At 42.1% G+C, this 27,665-nt stretch overlaps 1 protein-coding gene and 1 long non-coding RNA gene across 6 annotated transcripts in view; one reads left to right on the forward strand and one right to left on the reverse strand.

Annotated features, from left to right (window-relative positions):
- Positions 1 to 27,665, reverse strand: part of ARHGEF3 (Rho guanine nucleotide exchange factor 3) — a 679,117-nt gene that overhangs the window by 237,926 nt on the left and 413,526 nt on the right. The window lies entirely within an intron of this gene.
- The window catches only part of LOC137532796 (uncharacterized), a 74,664-nt gene that overhangs the window by 6,071 nt on the left and 40,928 nt on the right, over positions 1 to 27,665 (forward strand). For both annotated transcript variants that reach the window (XR_011024004.1, XR_011024003.1), the window contains exon 3: positions 10,042 to 10,157. This is a non-coding gene — a long non-coding RNA (uncharacterized lncRNA). The remainder of the gene's footprint in view (positions 1 to 10,041; positions 10,158 to 27,665) is intronic.

Genomic DNA, 27,665 nt, shown 5'->3' on the forward strand with positions numbered 1-27,665 from the left:
GACAGACTGGAATGAGGCAGCCAATGCGATTGCAGCGATGGCGTGCCTCACAAAGACAGGACAGGATAGTCAGGAAATAGCAGGATCAAGATAGATGAACGTAACACAGACAAATATACAATAAGTATGTTTTCCTAGCGTATTACAATTACAGCTATCAATGAAACTATTTGTAACGTCTGACTAACATATGTATATATAGGCAATGAACCGATATATGACATAAGCAGGAACGCTGACTAGGACTGGAGTAATACAGGGAACAGGACTCAGAAGGATTCGCTATCTCTTCGCAGAGATGAACGCAATCCACAATTGGTAACAGAACAGGATTCAGAAGGATTCGTTATCTCTTTGCAGAGATGAACGCAATCCACAAACGGTAACAGAACAGGATTCAGAAGGATTCGTTATCTCTTCGCAGAGATGAACGCAATCCACAAACAGAACCAGGAGCAGGGTAACTACCTCAGCACGGGTGGTCACGGTACGCGCAACCTACCAAAACGTGCTGGAAGGCTGACTAACTGCACACAGGATATAAACAGTTCGTGTACGTATACATCAGCGACACTGATGTATCAACGTAACACGAATACAAGGAAAATAATAAACGTGCTGGTATGCATATATATTGGCAATGAACCAATATATGATGCAAAGACCAGCAAAGTATCTTTAGAACAAGAAACACGATCGGGGGCTGAAGCGACAGCAAGACTAGCTTAAACTGAAGCTATGAAAACCCAAGGAAACCCTGCAGGAAGCAGATCTTTATACTGAGGTCATCCAATGGGAGCAGACATGAAGATTCCCACACAGGTGAATGATAATCAGTCACAAGCTGACAGCAGGGAAAGACAGACAAAGCTATGCAACTTGCATGGAAAGACATCAGAACTGCCTGAGCTGCAGCACTACTACTTCCAGCAACACCTGCTGCAGCAGCGATCATTACATTAGTTAGATATATATGTAGATATATATGTGACTCAAGAAGGAGGAGACAAGGAGAGACTTCTGAGCGGCATCAGCCACAGGGTGTGGGGAGCCTGGCAAGTACCCCAAAGGCGATCTAAGGTCACTGTAGCTACTGGCCCACCGCAGTTGGTGAGTGTGGATCCTTTAGGGTGTCCCTGGTGGTGGTTACAGTTTATACATAGAGAATTCATGGTTGGAGCGCTGATCTGGTACAGAAATAGCATTTACAGTAAAGGACCGACTCAAGGTTTTTTTCCTGAAGCGTACCCATAGAATTGTGTGGCATACAGGAACTGTATTTTCTTTTGCAGACACACCAGATTGGTGTGAAATTTCTGCATAGGACATTATATGTGTCATAATATGTATGAATCATATTGATTGTATTTAATATATTTGAATCCTATTGATTGCATTTGGCGTGGGCATCTGAGCGCTGTATAATTTTTTGGTTAACAGCAGAAAAACGAATTCAAAAAAATTGATGTAAGCTTTAAAGAGAATCTGTACTCTAAAATTCTTACAATAAAAAGCATACCATTCTATTCATTATGTTCTCCTGGGCCCCTCTATGCTGTTTCTTCCACTCCCTGCTGCGATCCTGGCTTGTAATTGCCAGTTTTAGGCAGTGTTTACAAACAAAAAACATGGCTTCTAACCAGCTTAAGATAGGCTGAGAGGAGCTTAGTCTGTGACTCATACAGAGCCTGCAGGGGGCGTGGAGAGGGTGTATATAGCTTCTATCCTATCACAAGCAGACCAGCACATTCCTGCCTGAGCCCGACAAAGCCGTCAGAGGAAAGAAGATTAGATTATATAACAGAGATAATACAGCCACTGTGCAACTAGGAAAGGCTGCAGTAAGACAGACCGCATTAGAACAGGTATAGGAACTTATAGGATAAAAGAAATAAGGCTGCAAATTTTGTTACAGAGTCTCTTTAACAATGGTAGAGAAAGAACCATCGAAAGTTGATAAGGCAGTAAGACATTAGTTCGCGGTGCGTTACACAGTGAGCTTGGTATGTCAGTGTGAAGCAGTACTCTAATTACACTCCCTGATAGATGTATACACATGCAAGATGTTTTAAAGCACTTTAGGCCTCCAATTTAGCATGCAATGTGATTTCTGCCCTTAAAACGCTGCTTTGCGTCAAATCCAGATTTTTCCACCGGGACTTTTGGCGTGTATCCCACTCCTCTGTGCAAAAACTCAGATGTTAGACCCCTTGAAACATCTTTACCATCCCTTTTCTGGCCAGCATAAATGTTTCTAGTTTTCAAAGTTCACCTCCCCACTGAAGTCTATTGCGGTTCGAAAGTTCGTGCGAACCCGAACTTTTTGCGATGGTTCGCGTTCGAGGTTCGTGAACCAAAAATCGGAGGTTCGAGCCATCTCCACAAGATTCTGTATTTTACTGATATTCCCTTCAAAGCACTATGCAAGGTTCAAGAGAGCTACATACACATTTTATTTTTTGCTCAGCCAAAAATTCCAAAGTCTTTGTAAATAGTGATATCAGGCGAACGTCTGAGGCCCCTTTCACACTGGTGCGGTGCTTTGGCTTGTTTTACCACAGGCCAATGCTTTGCCAATGTAAGTCTATGGGGCTAATTTCCCGAAACACCGACGCACGCGCATCCCTACATTGGTGGGCTACTTGTGCGGTAACGTGCGTCACACCGAAGGTCATGAAAGTCTATGGTGATGCATATATTTTTAAAATTTGAATGGTTGCTTTGTGGCATGCATGCGTGCAAGCGTATTTTGTTAACACACTTCTGCATAATTCGTTTCTTCGGTCACAGGAAGTGAGCGCTAGCGAACCTCACTTCATGCTTGGCTGTCAGCCAAAAGGGGATTACCAAGCATTGACGCCAAAATCCTGAAGTCCATTTTTGGCATTGCGGTGGGATGCAATCATGGCATCACACCGCAATGCTAACGCTGGTTAGCAGTGTGAAACCGGCCTAAAGTATGTACAGGTGTCCCCCAACATCATTGGCCTCCTCTAACAGGACCAAGCTACGACGCAGAATACCGTAGAAAGAGTAGAAGGACAGAGAGAGTGAGAGAACGTGGAGACAGGATGCCACGCAGACCACAACAATAAAAGGCTGTCAGCCGACCTGTGTAACACTCTCTTTTAATTGGCTTTCAATGTGAGGGCATAGTGGTTTCCACGTACAGAATAAATATGGTCAGACTCATGAAGGGATATGTTTTTATTGATTTGTAGAAAAGGCATATACAAACACTACATGGCCACAGATGGGAACATCATAAACCCTTGAGTTGCTGGATGTTCTGTGCATGTACTATGAACTATTGTGTGTACTTATGGAACTCAATATTGTCAATATTATACTGTGCAACAGTGCAATACCAACAATCACTTGGTACCAGGGAAACATTACATTTTTAAAGGTCAACAGCTTCCAGTGGAATACTCAGTTCTGAAAGACAAATTGAGCAGCTCTGCTTACTGATCATAGCCACGTGGTCTATAAAAGAAGTAAAAGAAGAAGCAAATTATAGTTTTTCTCTACTTGGCAGAAGCTATACTGTATATGAAAATATTTGTACAATATTCATATGTTCTCCCCATGTTTGCGTGGGATTTCTCTAGGCGCTCCAGTTTCTTCCCACATCCCAAAAACATACAGAAAAGTTAACTGGCTTGGCCCTAAATTGGCCCTAGACTACACTACACTAGCTCCTCTGTGAGCTCCTCTGAGGGACAGTGAATGACAATAACACATATTCTGTAAAGCGCTGTGGAAGATGTCAGTGCTATAGAAATACTAAATAATAATAATAATAATACACACTTTTGCACTTTACTGTTGCTTTAGGAGGTCTTAGGCATGTGTGTGTTTTCAGGGGTGGTGGGTGCTTATTCATCCCCTAAAATCTGAACTGGGTGTGACTGAGAACTCCATTTAATCATTTTTGTAAAATATAACACAAGCGAATGATTATACACCAATAAAGTCATCTACCATCCAGGGTCCCGGTATGGTAAACAAAGTGCTCTTTATGACTATATTTGTCTTACTCCAGTGCTCTGTATTGCAAAAAAAAACAAAACCTCTCTAACTTGGTTTTCAAAACGAGACGTTTCATGTTTTAATTGGACCAAGTTACTAAGAGACTGAAACAAATTATATAACACGGAGCTTGAGTCAGCCTCTAAAGACAGATGTTCTTCTGAATGTCTGAAGTGGGAGACGGCAATAAAAAAAGGACCACATAAAAGGTGGTGTGGAGCATGTCACAGCGTGCTACGCTGACGAAGTCTGAGCCTGAGATCTGCCATTCAGAGTAAGGTGCCATTTTTTATTTTGTCACAGAACTGTACTTTGCTGCCAATAATCCAAAATGTGATTACTAACTGGTCGCACTTAATACTCAACGTAAAGTGCATTAGAGAAAAGGTACAAACAGCTGCAGATGAAGCAACATTGTATAAATCTACCATATATAATCAATGTAAAGTAAGATTTTGTGACCCCCCCCAGTGCAGTATTGCATATTAAAGTCTGAAATTCCAGAAGTGAACCAGAGGCGGGGCCGGAGCATTGGGGAGTGGCTGCGTCGGCACAGGATGTCTGTGGGGGACCATTAGAAGCCCCAGGTAACTTCAACTCATTTCCCCCCGACCCCCTACAGTATCCCTTTAAATCTCAGTTTATACTCAAGTCACTGATCTGCCACATACAGTGTGTGCAGGGAAGAGGGAGGATCAAGCCTTCAGTGAGCCACTATCCACTGCTTTTTCCTTCTCATGCACGTCGTCATCCGCTGCCTGCCACTGTGTTGCCATTCTTCAGGCACGTTGTGGTTTAGTACCCACAATGAATGCATTTTAGGGGGGGGGAATGAAAAATGCATTATTTCTCCATTTTGTGCCAATTCCAATTTAAAAATAAAAAAGTGCTACTGTAGATTAAAAAAACAAACATGAATATAATTTTGGCTATTTCTACCATTTATCACAAAAGGTAAATATAATTAATTAATGAGTTAATGATATTTGATTTTGCAATAAAGGTGCGTTTTTGCTACAATGTGTACTTTTCACTTTAAATTTAGGAAAAAATAAAAGTATTTTTAAAAGTAAACATTAGAAGAAGAAACGAAGCCGGCACCATCCAATTGCTCTTTTACTTTTTATTCACAGACTGTCATACAATATAGCAACGTTTCGGGGCGATACACTTGCTCCTTTGTCAAGCTATGACAGTCTAAACCTGGGAATATACGGTACGTTTATTCCCGCATAATCGAGCCGCTGACGGCTCGATTGATCATTTCCGACGTGTCCGATACCCCGCTGGATCGATTCTGCGCTCGATACCGGCGGGCAGGACAAAAGAAGAAAGGAGCGGAAGATAAGGAAGCGCCCGCGCTAAGGACGAGCAGGAATAGATCCGGGCGCCCGTGAGGACGAGCGAGGACGCCAGCGGCTCAATTATGCGGGAATAAACGTACCGTGTATTCCCAGCATTACACTATCAAATGAGACAGCAGTTTAAATATCATATTATGCATTTGAATCAACCAATCACAGGCTCTATTATATCAGTAGCCAATCCTCTGCCGCTATGCAAGAGTGGACCTGATGGGGAACTGTTTAACAGCATGTGGGAACCAATAGTAACCAGGAACTAACCTGCGGCTTGTATCCCATAGTGCCGAGTCCCCATAGCGCCGGTACAACCTCTAACAACATCTCACCAGGCTGCTTCGTTTTCCCGTGATAATGCTCAGTCATGCTCAATCACACATGTGTGGCCTGGGATACATGCGTGTCCCTATAGCTCTGCGTCTGCAACTGGCCAATTTACCTATAGCTTACTGCGGGACAATGGAGCAGCCTGGGAGCACGGTAAGGGAGTCCACAGCATTCATGGGGCTGGAGGAGCCCCTAGGTAAGTATAAATGCTTCAGTTTTAAAAGTCTCAGGTACACTTTAATGTATGGGAAGTGGTAATATTGGCCAATCAAAACTGGAAATGTGTTTGCACCTTTTGATGGTTTTGTTCAGGTTAAACCACTTCACCCCCAAGGGTTTTTACCCTAACGGACCAGAGCAATTTTCACCTGTCAATGCTCTTCCCTTTCATTTGCCAATAACTTTTTCAATACTTATCACAACAAAACGATCTATACATTGTTTTTTTCTCCACAGATTAGACTTTTTGGGGGTGATATTTTTTTTCAGTAATTACTTTACTTTCTATGCATTTTAAAGGGAAAAACAAGGAAAAAAATTAAAAAAATACACAATTGCTCCAATTCCATCCCGTATAGTTTTAACCTCCCTGGCGGTAAGCCCGAGCTGAGCTCGGGCTATGCCGCACAGGGAGATATCTCAGCCCCTGGTGGGGCGATTTTTTACAACAGTGTTCTCCCCAGGACTAATTAAGTGGGCGGGCCGCCTGGCTGGTTTCAAGCCCCGCCCGGGTGCTATCCAAGGCCCACCCGAATTTTCAAACAGTCCTTCTGCTTTGCTGTCCGTGTGCCGAGGGGAGCGATTTGCGGTAACGCGCCATAGCCGTCTAATGCAGAAAGTGATGTCACTTCCTGTATTTGAAGTCTATGGCGCGTTACCGCAAATCGCTCCCCTCTCTCATATCCTTGCCGGCTGCCGCTGATCTGGAGGTCTGAGTGACTCTAGGGGCGGGCAACGCTGCGGGAACTCGGGGCAGCTATGCAAAGGGAGATCCGCTCTGTGAGAGCGTACAGTAGCGCACATCGGCACACAGATGGCTGCAGGAACCAAGGAGCACATCCTCCAGTCCTCTAGTACTTCTCCCCCGTCGGTAGAGCGGCCTGGCCAGTGCTCCCCTGTGCTGCAGCCGATCAAGTCTCCAGGACCAGTGGGCTGGGAAGCGGGTCACCTTGTTCCAACAGAGACCCCACTAGATGGATAACTTCATCTACAACATCCTGGCGTGCACGGAGCTCGGTGACCGGCAGGAAGGAGTGCTGGTGGTCGGGGGACGGGTGATACTACGTGGCTGCCAATGTAGTGAGTAGGGGGGGTGACATTGGCTAAGGGGAGGGGGAGGTGTTGTAAGAGTGTAAGCACACAGGATCAGGGCAGAGCGATGCCATATACTGTAGGGTGTATTCATAGTGGTATGGAATGGTTTTGTAACTTAGAAATATAATGGTTGTAGTAATGCATGGGCTGCAATGTATTGTGCTGTAATGTACTGCATGGGCTGCAATGTATTGTGCTGTAATGCAATGCATGGGCTGCAATGAATTGTGCTGTAATGTAATTCATGGGCTGCAATGTATTGTGCTGTAATGTAATGCAATGCATGGGCTGCAATGTAATGTATTGTGCTGTAATGCAATGTAATGTATGCTATGTATTGTATGTGCAGTAATGTATGCTAAGTAATGTATGTGCAGTAATGTATGGTGATGTGCTGTAATGTATGTGCAGTAATGTATGGTGATGTGCTGTAATGTATGTGCAGTAATGTATGCTGTGTAATGTAAGGAGATTGCTGGCATGTGATCTAATAAGCTATGAAGTTTGAAGGTCGGTGCAGTAATATGTGGAGTGTGGTGGGTGCTGTATGGGGGCATACTGACGTGCAGTAATATGTGGAATGTGTTAGTGGTGCAGTAGTGTATGAAATGTTTGAGAGTGCAATAACCTGTTATCAGGAAATAGGACCCAGTATTGTTTGAGTTGTCAGGTGTGCATGGGACATGATATGGGATACAGGGATGCATGGGATGTGATAGGGATTGCAGCAATGCATGGAATGTGATAGGAGGTGTACCAATGCATGGGAAGTGATAGGGGGTGCAGGGATGAATGGGATGTGATAGGGAGTGCACAGATGTCCTATGCTGTAAGCATTCCCCACCCCCGTCGCACCCCACCCGGCTACTTTTTCATGCCACCCGGCTGGAAAAAAATTCTGGGGAGAACCCTGCACAATGTAAAGTGCTGTGCGCGCAGCTAGCACTTTGCTAGCTGCGCGCACAGCTTGATCGCCGCCGCTCTGCGGCGATCGCCCACACGCAGCGGCAGAAGAGGCCCCCCCCCCGCCAGAGCCCTGCGCTGCCTGGACCAATGAGTTCCGGGCAGCGCTATGGGCTGGATCGAGTGCGCCTGACGTCAGGACGTCGGCTGACGTCATGCCGATCGTCGCCATGGCGACAGGAGAAGCCAAACAGGGGAACGCGTTATATACGCGTTCCCCTGTTTGCTATTGTTGCCGGCGGCGATCGAACTAGAGGGCCACATGCGCCCTCTAGTGGTGTTTCATGTAGCTACCACTCTGCTAGCTTTACATGAAACAAAAAAAAAAAATTAAAAAAAAAGTTTTTTTTTCACAATTTGTAAAAAAAAATTAACCGCCAGGGAGGTTAAAACAAACAATGCTACCATACATAAAACCCGCACATTTTATCTGCCTATTTGTCCTGGTTATCAAAAGGTTTGAATTATGTCCCTAGTAGTAAGTATAGTGACAATATATTATTTGGAAATAATTGTGTATTTTTTCTATGTTGTGGTTTTCATTTTCTCATTGCACACTACCAATGATTACAAGCCCTTATTAGCAAAAAGAAGAGTAAATACGACCTCATGGAATACATATTTAAAAAACTGATGCCCTAAAGTAACTATTTATGCATTCTCTTTTCAATTTTGTCACTTTTGGTTTTTTTTTACAAGTGTTTTATTTTGGTAAAAAGTATATGAAAATAAAAATTTTATTGCTTCTCATTCAGTCTGCAGCTAAAAATAATTCAAATGTCATAGGCCTCAGATCTCAAACCCCCAAATTCTATTATTTTGCTTATCACGATTAAAATGATACCCTATTTACATAATCAGATAGCTTTTTGGCCACACAATACACACTTAACCATAAGCAGCACCAATTGATTTTTCAAGACCATTTTTTACACCAAAAGAAATACAGTTAATCTTTCTTAGAAAAGCCCATGGAGTGTCTGAACAGCCAAGAAAAGCCATAAATGTCACCATTCTGAAAACTAGAGACCCACGCCTACTCAAATATACATATTTTGTAACATTCTACAAGCTATTGAAGTCAATAGCCCCGCGCGGGAAATGTGTGTCGTGTTTGTTTATGTTTTGCGTTTTTCCACACGTTGTCCATTAACAGGGAAAAACTGGATGTTTTAATACTACTGGTGGTCCAGAAGTGGTTAAGTATGTAGTGGCACCATTTATCCCATCTGCCCAGCAGCCACCCACATTATAAATCCATTTAGGATTTTGGGCCGATTAGTTATGACTGTTACATGAGGAGAGCAGACTGAGGGCTGGCGCACACCAGAGCAGTTCTGAAGCGTTTTTTAAAACGCTTGCAGGGGGAAAACTGCTTGGCTAATGAAAGTAAATGGTCTGGTGCACACCAGAGCATGTCGTTTTTTCCAGAAACGCAAACTCAGGGGCTGCTGCATTTTTGAGATTTCTGAGGCTTTTCTGCCTCAATGTTAAAGTATAGGAAAGTGGAAAACCTCTCTGAAAAACACAATATCAGCGCGTTTTCCCAGGCATTTTTGTTACAGAAGCTGTTCAGTAACAGCTTTACTGTAACAATATTTGAGATCTGCTACACAAAAACGCTCCAAAAACTTCTAGCGTTTTGCAGATCTGATAGAGGTTTTTGGTGTGCACTGGGCCTCAGGCCTTGCAGTGGAGGTCACACCTGGGAAAATTAGGGGCAAGGTGAGTGTTAGAACTCTTTCAGACAAGAGTACAGGAAACTGAAGGTGGCGAATTCCCTCCCTGTCTGCAGCTCCTGTGTAGTAGACAGGCACTTGCTAACACTAGGCACAAGTGGTGGAGATGCGCTTCTCCCCCTCCTCCCTCCCTCCCCTTCCCCCCAGAGTCCCTATATGAGAGAGAGCAGCCAGCAGCTAAGAGGCTGAACTGCAATTCAGCTGCCCGTTTGAAAAAGGCCTAACTGAGGACGACTATCAAAGATGGGATTTCCTCTCCCCTTAGGAACTGTGATCTAATTTTTGTTGTTGTGTCTCTGACATAGGAAGTGAAGGAAATCTACCCAAGAGGAAGCACAAACAGAAGTGGAAACATGACCTTCTATCAGTTTCCTGATCTGAGCAGAAGTAAAATAAGTTTGTCTTGACTTTCACTTTCAAGGTAAACTTCAGCTAAATATTACAGTATTGCAAAATGTAAAAGATGCACAAAATGCAGTAACTAATATCAACCATCTGGACTCTCAGTACCTAAAAAAGGACTATGACTCCAGATTGGTTGTTGAGAAGTACCTAACATTCACGTATACTGCTGCATAAGGTCAGAGGGTTTGCTGCACAGAGCTAGATGTGTTAGAGGTCAAACTGTGAAAATAACGCCATTATCACGTGTCTGATTTTCTGCTGGGCTGAGAAAATAGCACACCTGATCAGATAATTTTCACTATTGCATCTGTGGGTTTTGGTTATATATAACTGTGTACCTGACAACAAAGACAGTGTGTCTTCCCAGTTGTACATCCTTCCTGTAATCAGGGTGTGCCCCCTGCACAGCCTCACTCTGCACTCTTTCAATGCTGCAGACATCATGAAATGAGAGGTGACAACAGAGATATTTGTATTCATTGTGCTGTTAAAGTTAGCCAGAAGATTTATTTATTTTAGCCTCAAAGAGCAAGGAAAACGACCCTGCAACCTTAGCCACAGATGTAATGCAAAAAGACATGTACAGCCTCTATTTTGAAAACTTGTCTAATGGCAAGAGAGTATACTAAGAAGTCCTTAAAAAGTAAAAGAAAGTTCCAGTGCTGCTTAATATGTTGGCGCTATATAAATCCAATAATTAATAAAAATGTATTAATGGTTTATCTTTAATCTTTGGTGGCATAAATAAATAAAAACAATAGACAACACAACATCCTTACTTTAACCACTTCGCCTCCAAGGGTTTTTCCCCTTAAAGACAACCTGAAGTGGGTTTGATAAATCATATTAGGACACAGAGGCATGTTCTGTATACAATGACCTGCCTCTGTGTCCTTCCATTGTGCCTCCAGCCCCAGGGGCTCTGCTGTCCCCAAAGAGGAACACTGGAAGGACGCAGAGGCAGGTCACTGTATACAGAACATGCCTCTGTGTCCTAATATGATTTATCAAACCCACCTCGGGTTCTCTACTTTCCCCTCCTGGACATAGAAGCTACGTCCAGAAGGCCATGTGGGCTCGCAAGGCCATTCACGCGTGCTCCCGGCCGCAAATTGTTAGCCTAGGAATTAATGAATCGAGCCATGGTGCCCGATCACCGATTCCTCTCCCCCGCAGAAAAAGAGACGGCTTCTATCGGAAGCCTTGCTTTTTCTGCCTCCTACGCCCCCCTAAGCGTACATGTTACGCTTAGAGTGACGTCATGTAAACAAATCTAAGGTTGCCATCTTGTGGCCAAAAAGTAAAACAACATCTACATAAAAAAAATAAAAAAATATATATTATATATATATATATATATATTATATATATATATATATATATATATATATATATATATATATATATATATATATATATATATATATATATATATATATATATATATATATATATATATATATATATATATATATATATATATATATATATACACATTAAAAAAAATACTATTTACATCCACCCTCCCAAAAATACCCAAATAAAATGTTTAATAATAATAAAAAAACAATACATTACAATAAAATAAAAACACAAATATTTACCTAAGGGTCTAAACTTTTTAAATATGCATGTAAAGATAAAATACTTCTATTTTTTTTATTATAAGCTTGTAAATAGTGATGGATGCAAAACAGAAAAAATGCACTTTTATTTCCAAATAAAATATTGTCGCCATACATTGTGATAGGGACATAATTTAAACGGTGTAATAACCGGGACAAATGGGCAAATACAATATGTGGGTTTTAATTATGGAGGCGTGTATTATTTTAAAACTATAATGGCCGAAAACTGAGAAATAATGAATTTTTTCCGTTTTTTTTTATTATTACTGTTAAAATACATTTACAATAAGGTAGCTCTTAGCAAAACGTACCACCCAAAGAAAGCCTAATTGGTGGCAAAAAAAACAAGATATAGATCAGTTAATTGTGATAAGTAGTGATAAAGTTATAGGCTAATGAATGGGAGGTGAACATTGCTCGGATGCATAAAGTGAAAACGACTGAGGGCTGAAGTAGTTAAAGACCAGAGCAATTTTCATCTGTCAGCACGCCTTCCATTAATTCGCCTACAACTTTATTACTACTTATCAGTGGGGGGGGGTACTTTTTGCTAGGAACTATTTTTAACATTTTAACAGGCAAAATAAGAACAAAATTGAAAAAAATCATTCTTTCTCAGTTTTTGGCCATTATAGTTTTAAAATAAAACCCACACATTTTATTTGCCAATTTGTCCCGTTTAAAATATTTCCCTAGTACAATGAATGGCGCTAATATGTTATTTGAAAATAAAGGTGCATTTTTTCAGTTTTGCGTCCGTCACTATTTACAAGCCCATAGTTTAAAAACTAACAGTAATATAATCTCTTGACATATATATTTAACAAGTTAAGTCCATAAAGTAACTATGTATTTTTTTAATTTGTAATTTTTTTATTTGCATGCAAATTTTTTTGTGGTGATTATGGAATAGTGTGGGAGGTAAAGTGTTAAGTTTAAATGTATTTTTGGGTCTTTTTAAAAAAAAAAAATTGTTTGTGTGGAAGTGTAATTTTACTATTTGGCCACAAGATGTCCTCGTGCATTACTTCCTTAAGCGTACCTATAGTATGTTAAATAGGAAGTAATCTGTGCATGGGTTCCATCGTAAGTAAACAAATGATCGCGCCATCTACTTGCTGTCTGCGTTCCCATTCATTCATCTCCTGTCTAAAAATCGGCAGCGTCAACGAGCACGGGATCGTGCTCGGGGGGAATAGAGTGCGGGAATGTGCAGTGACAAGGGACGTAGTAGCTAATTTCCTGCAAGGGGAAGAGGGAATTTCCAGGGACGTAGTTATCCAGGGGAGGGGAAGTGGATAATGCTGCTTTCTGCAATAAGCATATGTTACAAACTATTGATGCTTTATCAAACAAGATGATCCAATAGATAAAATTCTACCCAAGGCATCCCTTTTGTAGAAGGTCAATATCTATAGGCAACCTCTTACGAAGTCCCTGTTACATAGGTTTGAAAATGAATTATACTTGTTAAGTGCCTCCAGTTGTGAGAATTGTAATCATTGCTCTTCATGTATATATTTAAAAGTTCTCAGTTGCAATCCAGGCAGCATTAACATTTACTCCTACAGACAATAGGAGAAATTAACCTTTCTCCTGAGTTTTCTCCCTGGAGATAATTTTTCAACTGATGCACAAAATAATTTTCCACCAACAGTTGAAAAAGTACTAAAACGTAGGAAAAAAAATGCAATATTAGGCCTGGGAGCCACTAGCAGCTCTGTGATTTGAAAAACTCTTGCTAATGTAATGCTATGGGGGATTTAGAAAAACAAAACACATCCCTGAAGTGGGATCACACACATAGGCCCATATGCAATTACAGTGGGGTGCGAAAGTTTGGGCAACCTTGTTAATCGTCATGATTTTCCTGTATAAATCATTGGTTGTTACGATAAAAAATATCACTTAAATATATCATATAGGAGAAACACACAGTGATATTTGAGAAGTGAAATGAAGTTTGTTGGATTCAAAGAAAGTGCACAATAATTGTTTAAACTAAATTAGGCAGGTGCATAAATTTGGGCACTGTTGTCATTTTATTGATTCCAAAACCTTTAGAACTAATTATTGTAACTCAAATTGGCTTGGTAAGCTTAGTGACCCCTGACCTACATACACAGGTGAATCCAATTATGAGAAAGAGTATTTAAGGGGGTCAATTGTAAGTTTCCCTCCTCATTCAATTTTCTCTCAAGAGTAGCAACATGGGGGTCTCAAAACAACTCTCAACTGAACTGAAGACAAAGATTGTTCACCATTATGGTTTAGGGGAAGGGTAAAGAAAGCTGTCTCAGAGATTTCAGCTGTCTGTTTTCACAGTTAGGAATATATTGAGCAAATGGAAGACCACAGACTCAGTTCCAGTTAAGGCTTGAAGTGGCAGACCAAGAAAAATCTTGAATAAACAGAAGCGACGAATGGTGAGAACAGTCAAGAGTCAACTTACAGACCAGCACCAAAGACCTACAACATCATCTTGCTGCAGATGGAGTCACTGTGCATCGTTCAACCATTCGCCGCACTTTACACAAGGATATGCTGTATGCGAGAGTGATGCAGAGGAAGACTTTTCTCCGCCCGCAACACAAACAGAGCCGCTTGAGGTATGCTAAAGCACATTTGGACAAGACAACTTCATTTTGGAATAAGATGCTGTGGACTGATGAAATGAAATAAAATGAGTTATTTGGGCATAACAAGGGGCGATATGCATGGAGGAAAAAGAACAAAGCATTCCAAGAAAAACACTTGCTACCTACAGTAAAATAGGGTGGTGGTTTCATCATGCTGTGGGGCTGTGTGGCCAGTGCAAGAACTGGGTATCTTGTCAAAGTTGAGGGACACATGGATTCCACTCAGTATCAGCAGATTCTGGAGCCCAATGTCCAGGAATCAGTGACAAAGCTGAAGTTGCACCGCGCTGAATCTTTCAACAAGACAATGACCCTAAACCCTGCTCAAAATCTACTAAGGCATTCAGTAAGAGGAACAAGTACAACGTTCTGGAATGGCCATCTCAGTTCCCAGGGCTGAATATAATTGAAAATCTGTGGTGTGATGCTCGGAAGCCATCAAGCCTGAATTAACTAGAGATGTTTTGTAAAGAGGAATGGTCCAAAATACCTTCAACCATAATCCAGACTCTCATTGGAACCTACAGGAAGCATTTAGAGACTGTAATTTCTGAAAAGGAGGATCTACTAAATATAGATTTCATTTCTTTTTTGTGGTTCCCAAATTTATGCACCTGCCTAATTTTGTTTAAACAATTATTGCCCTAAACTTCATTTCACTTTTTAAATATCACTGTGTGTATTTCCTATATGATATGTTTAACTGACATTTTTTATCGTAAGAATCAACGATTTATACAGGAAAATCATGACGATTAACAAGGTTGCCCAAACTTTTGCATTCTACTGTAACTTTTTCTCCTTAGTTTTCTCCTAGGTGATCTTTTTAAACTTGTCAATAAAATACATTTCAAACCACAAGTAAGCAAGAAAATACTCACAATAATTTTGATAGTACTTGTTCATCTAATTTTTGGTACTTAATCAATTGTAATATGATGGAAAGTTATTTTAAATTGAAGATGAAAAATTATCTCCTAGGAGAAAACTCAGGAGAAAAAGTGAATTGCATATGGCCTATATAGTATTATACTTGTAACGAGCGGCAGGGATACGGCGGTCACGGAGAGCAATGTGACCGCCGCCGCCATCCCTGCCGTTCAGCTGCGCACGCCGCGCACGGGACTCTCACCCTCAGCATGCACGCGGCCAGCGGCGAGACCTTTACACGTCCCGTAGACACATCAGCTGATCTGCGGGTCGGCTGACATCACGGGGGACGCACCTCGCCGCTGATTGGCTGGGCGGCTCTGAGGATTCCCTTCCTGCATAAAAGACACAGGCTTCAGTTGCCTGTTGCCTGCTGTTGCGAATACACTGTGTAAGCACTCAGACCTAGATAGATCCTTGTGTGCTTTGATCCGGCAGGAACCCGGGGATTTCACACTTAGATTAGGATTATTATTATATTGTGATTATCTGTGTTTGACTCTTGCCTTTCCTGACTACTCTCTCTGCCTTGTGATTTTGTACCTCTGCCTATCTGATCTTGTTGCTGACCTATTGCCTGAATTTCACTCTGATTCTGTCTACTGATTTTGTACCTCTGCCTATCTGATCTTGTTGCTGACCTATTGCCTGAACTTCACTCTGATTCTGCCTACCGATTTTGTACCGTATCTGCCCGTCTGTTGCCGACTCGATCTGTCTGACCTCTCTCTCTCACCAGTGAGCCCTTGTCACTGGTGAGGGGTGCTCTGCTCTGCTATCAGTAACCATCAGCTCCGCTGGTGAGCTTACTGCTGAGTATCTATCAGTTTTTTACTGTTCGCACCAATCACTACACTCTGTGTATTAAAGTAGTGACTAAGGTCACATATTTTCCTTAAGTGTTTGCTATATTTGTATTATTGGTGATTCTGTAGATCACCGTATATTCGGATATAGTATCTGCATTATTGGTGATACTGCAGATCACCAACTAATCAGAACTCTGTTATTTGCTAACACTTAGCGTTACAATACTGTATTAGCTTTACAAATCACAAGCCCTTAGTGTAGTGTTTCTCAAACCTGTCCTCGTGACTCACCAACAGTGCATTTGTTGAAGGCAACCTCATCACCAACGTGCAGGTGGGGTAATTAGTGTCTTAGCTGTGTGGATTCCATGTAGCTGAGACACTGATTACCCCACCTGTGCATAGGTGAGGTTGCCTGCAAAACATGCCCCATTGGGAAGTCATGAGGACCGGTTTGAGGTTTGAGAAATGCTGGCTTAGTGGGTCCAAGGCCTTAAACTTATTTTTAGCATTTCTTCCTTGCTGGAGGACCAAATGGAATCTTATTGGTAAGATATGAAAACATCTCCTCCATAAAAATTCAGGAGAAAAATGAAATGCATATGGACCACAGACTCTGAAAATGACTCTACTCTCTTACTTCTGGTCAAGTTTTCAAGATTAAAAGGAGAAAAAAATGACCAGCAAACGCATTTGAGCACTATGATAACTAAGCTGGTATTAGGTGTTTTAGATATATACATGGGGAGAGACTGTGAGCTTTGCCCCCTTTTTTGTGATATATGGGATGCCCCATTGTAGCTGCAAGGTCCTTACTCAATTTATTTCTGGACAGAGTTTGAAGGTGTAAAGTTACAAGCATTTTGTATTTAACACATTGGGATCAATTCACAAAACTTCTCATACATGTAAATGACTTATTTTTCTCCTGATTATTAAAAATAACATTTTAGCACATTTACAAGCAAAATAATCACTCAAAGTAAGTTGTTCCTTCATTTCAACATTACTTTTTCTTACCTTAATTATAGATATATATTTTTTTTATCTTTGGGAGCTTAAAAATGTAACATAGATGAGGTGAAAACAATGAAAACGGATGAACAGGCTTTGTGAATCATGCCCATTGTGTTGTTTATTCTCCTTCTGTTTATTAGCTTATTTGTTGTTGTTTGTATGTATTGTATATACACAGTATATGTTTTCTGTTATATAAATAAATAAATCTGTATGTTCACGTATCATTAATTACAATATGTATAGTTGTGTATTTTCAATACTTCAGATTCATTATTACTATATTGATCCATTTGTACTACTTTATACTTACTATTTGTGGGCTCACCTTATCTGAGCTCGCCTCGTTTCCTTATGCTAATTGCTTAATTATATTTAAAAAGACCATTTATGCCATACTTGCTCTTTAATTTTGTTGGCAATGAGCCTGATGACCTCATACTTCTGCTGTATTGTTCAGCTCCCCTTGCCTTTACTCCCCTCCCTACTCCATCTCCCTCTGCTTCCTGCCTTGTCCTCCATTTCTTGTCTCCCTTCCTTCTCTACTTTCCATTTGCGTTCAAAGATAGTTACATATGTCTGCCCACATCCTGATCATGCATATGCTCTTGCAAAAATAGCTTTTTTCTTCTGACGTCACTGTGAGCAACTTTGCAAAGCAACAGTCAGTGTTTCCCTTATTCAGATATTGGGAATTTATTTAACCCTATATAAACTTGCCATATGGCAAGTCACTTATGCCTTCCGTTTTATGTCCAGTACAATGTGCAGAAACTTCTAATAAATCACCTATACAGGAAACTCCTAGCGGGTCATCTTATCAGTTTAGTAACAATTTCCACAAGTTATCTTCTTTTTCATGTCATTCTTTGTTGCTGATTTATTTTTATAAATCTCCTTACAGTTCCTAATTTTAATTTCAAGTATTGCTTCTGATTTCTATGTAGCGTTTTTTTTCTTCCTAATTACCAATTAATTAGGAAGCTGAACTGAGCTTGGTCATATCTACACATTTCACACCCCAACAGACCAACCTTCCTTCCTACTCTTAACCTTTTTATTTACTTTCACTTCACTATTACATGTAGCAACTAGCAAACTTATCAATGGGCCTTCATCTTCTAAATCACCCCCGCCATACACCTTATTTCATCGTTCTAAGTTTTTTGTCTCTATCATTTTACTGTCTCCCTTATTCCAAGATCCTATCTCCTGCAGTTATTTTTTTTCCTCTTTCTTCCTGATTTTGTTGCTTTTATTTGGATGAATAATTTTCTTTCATTCTCCTCTTTGTTGGTCAGAGTGGGCGAGAAGGGTGACAGTGATTGAACAGTGGGGTGGGGGGAGAAGGGATGACAATTACTAACCAGAGGGTGTGAAGATGGGATGGGGAGGGGTAATGACTCCGGCAGCCTGGACACTGACACAAGGAACCACTATTAGCCTTGGTTAACCTCGCTTGCAGCCTGCAGCAAGCCAGACCAGTCAGAGCCCAGCAAGTTTACCCAAGCAGCTCCTAAAGCACTGTGCCATAGCTGCAGACTCCCTGTACAATTCAGTAGTATGTCAGACTACCCACAAAACCCACCTCAATCCCTTACTGTCCCATGTGTGTATCACCCTGGCAGTGCAGAGCTGCAGTCAGTGTGGCACATGGCACGGCTGCTGTTGTACAGTATGTGCTTCTGATTTTACCTCTTCTATGCTGCATTCCAAAATACTCCTTCCATTCTGGTCAGCAGGAGCCTGATCTGAAGTCTATCAGGCATGGGGTGGGAAAGCTATCTACAGCTCTCAGCAGGGGCGTTTTAAGGCATAGGCATTCCAGGCCACTGCCTGGAGTGGCATTGGTCCTGGAGGACGCCATGCCCCTGATTAATCCCCGCCCCCAGTGCTGTGCTTGTGCAACCATCCTGTCTGTTTTCTGCTCCCTCTAGTACTGGCATCTCACTCTTCTCATGTAGTGTGTAATCACGCTACATGCGGTAGGAGATGCTGGGCACTAGGGTGAGTGGTGAGCGGACACAGCACTGGACTCCAACAGAGTCGTAAGAGCACAGCTTCTGCTGTGCTATGCTCAGCATTTACACACTAAGCTGGGGTAGTGCAAGTAGGGGGCATGCAACAAAATGTGACAGGATCGGCAGATTGTTTGTATCTCATGGACTCCCTGTATTATGTGTCCACACTATAGGACCCATTCTCTAGTGTGTGGGTGTGTGTTTTATTTTCTTGTTGTTTTTTTTTTGGGGGGGGGAGGGGGGGTGACACAGGACTTGTTGCCTGGAGTGACAAAACAGCTAGAAACGCCTCTGGCTCACAGGCGTACCCAGACAGCTCATGGTGACCCAGAACCACCTGGAAGGTATAAAGGTCTAAATCGTTGGTTTGATTTCGGCATATCTGCTCCACATCGAACACTGGAACATACCTCACTTGCTCTAAACACTTTAACAAGATTTAAAAAAAGCAACATCTGTGTCTGTGTTGGCTTAAGTGATCACAGCAAAACAGAACCTAACAAATCCATAATCTGAGCACACTGATTACATGCTTCTCTATGATTTCTCCTACACATGAACAATTCCATTGCATAATTTTTTCATAATTTTGTAATTACAAAAAACTATGCGAAAATTAATCATCATTTTATTGTAATTACACAAAAATTATGCGTACTTACAAATTACCTACTACAAAAAATAATAATAATTATGAAAATGATGCATATAGTCATAATAACATGAAATTTCACATAATATTTCGCAATTACTATTTTCTATTACAGTTGTAATTGAAATTATAAAAATTATGGGAAATTTCACGAAATCATAATTAGCACATCACGATCATCACTTATGTGCATTGTAATGTAGATGTACTCTGTAAAGTGTTATCATCACTAATGCAATCCCCTCTTCCCATCCCCCTTTTTGTTGTTGATGCCTTCAATATTTGTTTTAAAGGAAACATCCGAGCAGCAAAAAAAGAATGAGATCTACTTACCTTGGCCTCCTCCAGCCTCTGGTAGCCGCTATGTCCCTCGCAGCAGCTCCGGTGTCCCAGGATCCCGACCGGTTTCAGATGCCAACCTCGCCAGGCCGGCATCTACTGGTCTCCATTGCCTTCAAGTGGTCTGGCGTGTTCTGCACAGGTGCATTAGTTCTGCACAGGACCTACACAGAACACTCCAGACCACGTGAGCGTGATTGACAGCGGCGCTCGCACAGGCGCAGTGGAGGCTGTCCTGGCGAGGTCGGCATCTGAAATGGAGGGGATCCCAAGACACCGGAGCTGCGGCGAGGAACATAGCAGCTGCCAGGGGCTGGAGGACACCCCAGGTAAGTAGAGCTCTCTTTTTTTAAAGCATCTGCCATCCGAGAAAAATTATAGCGTTCTGTTTTGTCTGTTGCTGTAACACAGTCGATAAAAACAAATATGTTAAAATGGACATGTGTAAACGGGCCCATAACAAAGTATTGGCCTATTCAACATGTCCAAACACAAGAGGAAAGGATTGTGTGTGACTTCTCTTCACATGTGAAATATAAATGATTCAAACAATGAAGAGGAAGCATGCTTATTAACACCATGATCTCAGCTTGGGTGTAGGCCATGAGATAGAAATTAAGCTTAACAGCACTTACCACCTAATTAATAAAGTGTTACTGCATCTGCCCATTGCCCTGAATTTCAGTATGCTCAGTTACTCACACACAAACCGCAATAGGGTGGATTTACTAACCCCAGAGAAATATCAACATTCTCAGAGATGATTTTATTTTGTTGCATTTACATTCATATCCAACTGAAACGTGATTAGCTGTTATTGCACATTTATACAACACTGATATCTTTTGCAGCACAGCACAGAGTATACCATCAAGTCATTAGCTTTCCCTCATAGAAGATAACAAATCTAATCCTTATCATATGTATTATGTAGCTATAATAGTCTAAAGGCTAGTTTTGGAAGGAACTAATGAACCTATTGCTATGTTTTGGGATATGAGAGTAAACCCACAAAAACATGGGAAGTAAAAAAAAGTGGAGAAAATACAAACTCCATGCAGACAGTGTCCTGTCCCAGCTTTGAACTGGAGACCCTATTAGTATTAGTTGAGAGTGCTACCACAGTTTAACCATGCCACCTGACAATAGAATTATTTTCATTCAGTTTGTAGCTTCTTTGCTCCAGAATTGTGTCTCCCAATCCGTGTGACCATTAATCTAGTTGTACATTTGTTAGATATGATGAATGATCAATGCCTACTTATCATTGATCACTTACCACCTTACTGTAGTGCCCCATTAGATATGATCTCGGAAGAGATATAATGCTCACTGCATTTCCAAAGCTATTGAGCCATGTTCTCATGTCAGAATTAAAAAGAAACGTTTTCAGTAGAAGTTAAAACTGACTTTTTCAAGACACAGACTATGCTTTCTCACAAAGTAAAATGGGATCAACGGTATTCTGGGATCAACAACTTTTCACTATTCACTTACACATCTTCATGTTTCAGGGAAACACTGTGCTATAAAAAAGCCAAATGGTCCAGAAGAATAATTTCATAAACCATCGCTCAGTTAAAAGATTGTAAGGTGACTTTTCCTATTTTCATGTGTATGGTATCTACATACCATATTTTTTGTATTTTCTTTCATATTTCCACACCTACCGTCTTTCCCCTAATTTAAGACCTACCCCGAAAGTAAGGCCTCCCTTATATTTCAAGCATGCTTGAAATATAAGGCCTACCCCGAAAATAAGGCCTAGCTGGGGGGGGGGGGGGGGGGGGGGGCGCTGTGTGTATGGGGAGGTGCGTGGACTCTTACCGCACCTCCCTTGTGGCTGCGTCCCCCTCCGTTCCTGGTAATTCCTCCGGTGGCAGCGGCATTGTAATGGATCTGTGAGGGCGCCCTTTGATCTTCACGCAGTACGCCAGGCCGGCTCTGCGCTGGCGCTCTCTTCCTGTCATCATGTGCGCCCGGCAGATGCGTCCCAGGCGCACATTGATTAATCAATGTGCGCCTGGGACGCATCTGCTGGGCGCACATGATGACAGGAAGAGAGCGCCAGCGCAGAGCCGGCCTGGCGTACTGCGTGAAGATCAAAGGGCGCCCTCACAGATCCATTACAATGCCGCTGCCACCGGAGGAATTACCAGGAACGGAGGGGGACGCAGCCACAAGGTAGGTGCGGTAAGAGACCACGCACCTGCCCATACACAAAGCGTCTAGCCCCTCCCACCCCCGAAAATAAGCCCTAGCACACATTTCCTCCCCAAAAAGAATATAAGACAGTGTCTTATATTCGGGGAAAGACGGTAGGTTCAGAGGGCAAAAACCAGGGGAAAAAAAAAATATAATAAACCGGCTGCATCCATAGTCCAGTAGCGTCTTGTGAAGCTTTTGATGACGTGATCAACAGAAGCCGGCACTAGAGACACAGTGAAGGAGAGGAGAGGTCTGTGATCACCCCGGAGCCGTGGATTAGGTGAACCATGCTGCCGATTCTGATAATTATATACGGGGGAGGAGGAGGATACACAGGGGAGCAGGAGACCCACAGGGGAACAATGTAGGAAGTTCCCGACATTGCAGAGGATTGGCAGTTCCTATCGGCGGGCATTCTTAAGTCGGGAACGACCTGGATGTGGCATATATGATGCAGGGACTTTTCTCCGCATTTGTCATTTGGCTGCATATTTGTTTTGTGAGGGGGGGGGGGGGGGGCAATGTTACCCCTCTTTGAAAGGTATCCCTTTCCCGCCTCATGGATGTAAGGGCTGATGATAAAGTGGAGGAAACTCCCATGCTTACAATATTTATCTGAGCTTGTTATAAGCTGCTATAGCCAGGCGTAAGCCTGTGTTCCCACTTGAGCAAAATGTCCGTTCTCCGTTCATTGCAAAACTGACAGTGAACGGCTCATATTTTATATATAGGAAAAATTCACACTTGACAGTCTGCAATGGATTCATTAGATCCATTGCAGTAAGTGGATAATTCCGGAAGAGCAGATGTGTTTCCCATATAGCCTATGGAGGTAATGCCTCTGCCCCGAGCTCCAGCTGGACCACAGATGACCATCGGAGCGTTGCGCTTCGGCTGGCCATACGTGATGTGGGGCAAGTGGGAACCGAGCCTTAGGAACTGGTATACATTGGTATAGTCTGGGCCCTCCTTCAACCATTGCGCTAGGTCTTTATTGGTCTTATGCTGGTAAATGTCACCTCTGTTTGTATCTGCTTTAAATAATAGACGTCATTAGGGATGATCAAAGACATGCAAATATTTCTGAGTTTATGCAAATTTATGTTATTTTTTTATGCAAATATATGCAGCTTGAAAATGGACCAATCAAGTCCCTCCTAGGTTTAAACTGATTGGTCCAATTTCAAGCTGCATATATTTGCATAAAAATGTACATACATTTGCATAAGTATTGCATATCATTGATCATCACTAGTAGTCATTAAAGGAATTATCCGGGCTTTCAAAAGAAAATAAAGGCTACTTACCGGGAGCTTCCTCCAGCCCCAAGCTCCCAGGACCTCCCTCGCCGCACCTCTGCGCGCAGCCGTTCGCCGGAGCTCCGTCCCGGTCCCCGGCGATGACGTCAGAGCGACCTGGAGGTCGCTCTCTACTGCGCCTGCGTGAGTGGCGGTGTCAATCACTGCCACGTGGGCCGGAGCAGACTGCATCACCGCCACGTGGGCCGGAGCGGACTGCAGTCCGCTCCGGCCCACGTGGCGGTGATTGACAGCGCCGCTCACGCAGGCGCAGTATAGAGCGACCTCCAGGTCGCTCTGATGTCATCGCCGGGGACCGGGACGGAGCTCCGGCGAACGGCTGCGCGCAGAGGTGCGGCGAGGGAGGTCCTGGGAGCTTGGGGCTGGAGGAAGCTCCCGGTAAGTAGCCTTTATTTTCTTTTGAAAGCCCGGATAACTCCTTTAACAAACAGCTAGTCATTAACAAACAGCTCCCATTTCCTGTTTACACTTCTCTGACACTGTGGTTTGTCCTTGGTAGGTTTTGGTGTCCATATCAATTGTTATGTATAGAGTGCTTGAGAGGGTGTTATATGAAACGTGCATGGGGCGCATAGCTCCTTTGCTACGCCACCACTGGTATTGCATGTCTTTATGCTAAAAAGTTAGATAAAACAGGCGTTAAAGGAAACCGGAAGCGAGAAGTATATGGAGGCTGCCATATGTATTTCCTTCTAAACAATACCAATTGCCTGGCAGCCCTGCTGATCTATTAGGCTGCAGTAGTGTCTGAATCACACCAGAAACAAGCATGCATTTTGTCAGATTTTTTTTTTCCGGACCTCAGCTCAATTTATTGCCCAGCCTATTAGATGCACTTTGCAGCAATGCTCCTGTGGCTTCGGGCCCAAGTTTGCATCATAGTCCGTATATCTTTAATTAAATCTCATATAAAACAAGACACCCAGAACCTACTAATCCACACATATACATACGTGTGTAAGAATCTATACATTGGTTGCTATTGGCAACAACACTACACCTTCGTTCGGCACCATATCACAGGGAGTGTGATAACTTGACTCTCATCACAGCAAGCAGCATAGGAAATAAAACTTCTTAGGCATCATCACAATTTCAAGGAGTTTATTCAGTAAACAGATATACAGAGGCTTATCTCTAACAGCTAGATCTCAGCGAAGCAATTGGTCTGTAGTAAGTCCTCTTTGCTTTACTTGCATACTTGATCTATCTCTAATAGCTAGATCAGGCCTCTCTTAGGTTACATCTATACTACGTGGCACTGAGGCCTATATACAGCATACAGTTAGATAATATGACAATACATTACAATAAAAGTAAAAGGGTGGAAGTCATCAGCCAGACATCAGAAGAAGCAGCAGTAGTCAGAAGAGGCTCTCTGGAGCCCGTCAGCTGCTTTAGTACCAACCACTAAAGAGTTAAATGTGACATCATCTGAGCAGGAACTCATCGCCTGCTATTGGCTGATAAAACCTTGTGATATAATGACAGGCACGGTCTTTACTGCTCATGCCCGAACTATTACCTAGGTCTAAGAACTGTCATCATGTTCTGAAGAGGCCATTTGTTTAATGTTCTTGTGAGAATATTTTCATAACAATGGCTCATATTTATGTTGTTCGTCGCCAGTGCTTCTAGAAATCCTCTTTAAAGGCATACTCTTCAAATCAAGTCCTAAGTTAATTAACCTCAGTTAAAGTAACTGAGGCCTATGAATTAAATCATATAATACTTAAATTCTAACAACGTGAAGCCCGATATACACAAAGGTCCATACATCCAATCACACATTCATTCATAATTTTCTCTCCCCCCCCCCCCCCCCACACCCCAGGAGCAGGAACTTAAAAGAAAGCAGACCTACGCTATCTATCAATCATTAATGTGGCCGATCCATTCAAAAAAGAAAGAAAAAGATTCAGCTAACAAGCGAAAAATACAGCTAACAAGGCAGACCAACGGATCTCCAATTTTCCCACCTACTATCACTCTTTATGTTTTCCAATTTCCACTACCAGCATTTCCTGGAGTCTATTCACAAAGTATTGGTCTCCCATTCTTATAGCGGTTCCTCCCATATATCTCTATAGTCCTGTACTTTTCGCACTTCCCCCATCATTGCTTTCTCACGTGAACCCAGGACTTCACCCATATAGCTGCACCACTCTTCTATAGTTGGAATCTGATTACTTTTCCAATATCTTGCAATTAAAGCCTTACCTACTAATGTTCCTATCTCTTTTAGAAGCCTCATCACTTTATCGTCTCCCTGATTTGAGATGCTGAAAATTACTCCCTCTGCTGTTAATTTTTCTCTCTTTTTTCTTTTTTTCCCAGTCTCTCACCTCTCATTACTTCTCTTCCCGCCACAAAAGATTCCATATTTCCCCCAAATTTTTGAATTTCTGGGCATCTCCACCACATATGTACTTCATCGCCTAGACCCTTTTTGCATTTTCCGCACTGATCACTATAGGATATTGAGATTTTATTTAACCTTTCAGGGGTCATATACCACCTTGCCAACACTTTATATTGTACTAACCGCAGACTGGTTGCCTGAATCGCATTGACTCTCTGCCATACACTAGACCAGTGGTTCCCAACCTTTTCCGGCCCGGGGAACACTTTCTGACCAAATTTTTGGTTGGGAAACACTGCACTAGACCATCCTTCAGCTAGGTTCACCCCCAGGTCTCTCTCCCAACCCTGACAATACGTCGGGAGTTTTGAGCTATACAATCAGCAAGAAAATCATAATAAAAGGAGATTATGCCCTTTGGATATCTCTTTGTATAGATTACTTTCTCAAATATACTTAATTTCTCCTTTATTTTTTTACCTGCTACTCCTAATTTATTAATATAACTACTTATTTGATTCACCCACCAGCATGCTTTCCTTTCATATTTATTTAGAATACTATCAATCTTCAGCTCTTTATTGCCCAATAAGTCAAGTATTCTAGTTTCTATTGCAATATTATTTCTTTTAAATCAGGTTAAACCGTTAGCAGGTGGAAATCCCTTGTTATCTTTCAAAGTTATTAGGGAGGAAATACCTGTTTGTTCTTCACATTGCACTATAATCTGCAAGAGTATTTTCAAGGTTGGTTTAATCAAGATATTTGTAGCTGTTTTACCCTGTAGTTGAATGTTTTCTGGTATCCATGAAACGATCATAGCAAAGTCAATTTCATTCTGCTCTGGAGTTGCCCAGATCTGCCCTGAGTTTTCTGTACCTTCTACACACCTCCAAACTGTTACCCTTGCAAGATATATACTTTTAGGCCTCTTTCACAGTGAGACGTTGCGTTTGATGCGACGTTAAGGTCGCATAACGTGCCCCTAATGCAACACATTGAAAGACTATAACTTGGACGTTATAGTACATTCTTTAGCCCTGCGTTTGGTGGGCCTTTTTGCGTCGCACAGTGATGGAACGAAAACGGTGCATGCATTACATTAAAAAAAACAAAAACAAACATTACTGAGCATGTGCAACACACACAACGCAGCAGATTTATTGTTAAACGCACAGTATGCAGCACTTTCTAAATATTGCTACACATTACACACAACGCAACGTGAGCACTGTGAATGTTGCACAAACTTAATATTGCTGTGCGTTAGTCCACGTTAAAACATTTTCTAACGTGCGACTTTAACGTTGCACTGTGAAAGAGACCTTATAGTACCACATCTTGTTAGATTTGACAAAAATGTCAGAAACATCTGATCTGCTGCATGCTTGTTCAGGGCCTATGGCTAAAAGTATTAGAGGCAAGGCAGGATTTATAATTTTTGTGTCCTCAGGCAGAGCCGGCCTTTGGGGGGGGCAAGTGGGGCAATCGCCCTAGGCCCCGCACCTGAAGAGGGCCCCTCACCTTCTGCTGGGTCTGTGCAGCCAGCCCGACCCAATCCGCAGCAGCTATGCTTCAGAATTTGCTGCAGACGGCCACG

The sequence above is a fragment of the Hyperolius riggenbachi genome, chromosome 9, assembly GCF_040937935.1.
Source record: "Hyperolius riggenbachi isolate aHypRig1 chromosome 9, aHypRig1.pri, whole genome shotgun sequence".
NCBI lineage: Eukaryota > Metazoa > Chordata > Amphibia > Anura > Hyperoliidae > Hyperolius > Hyperolius riggenbachi.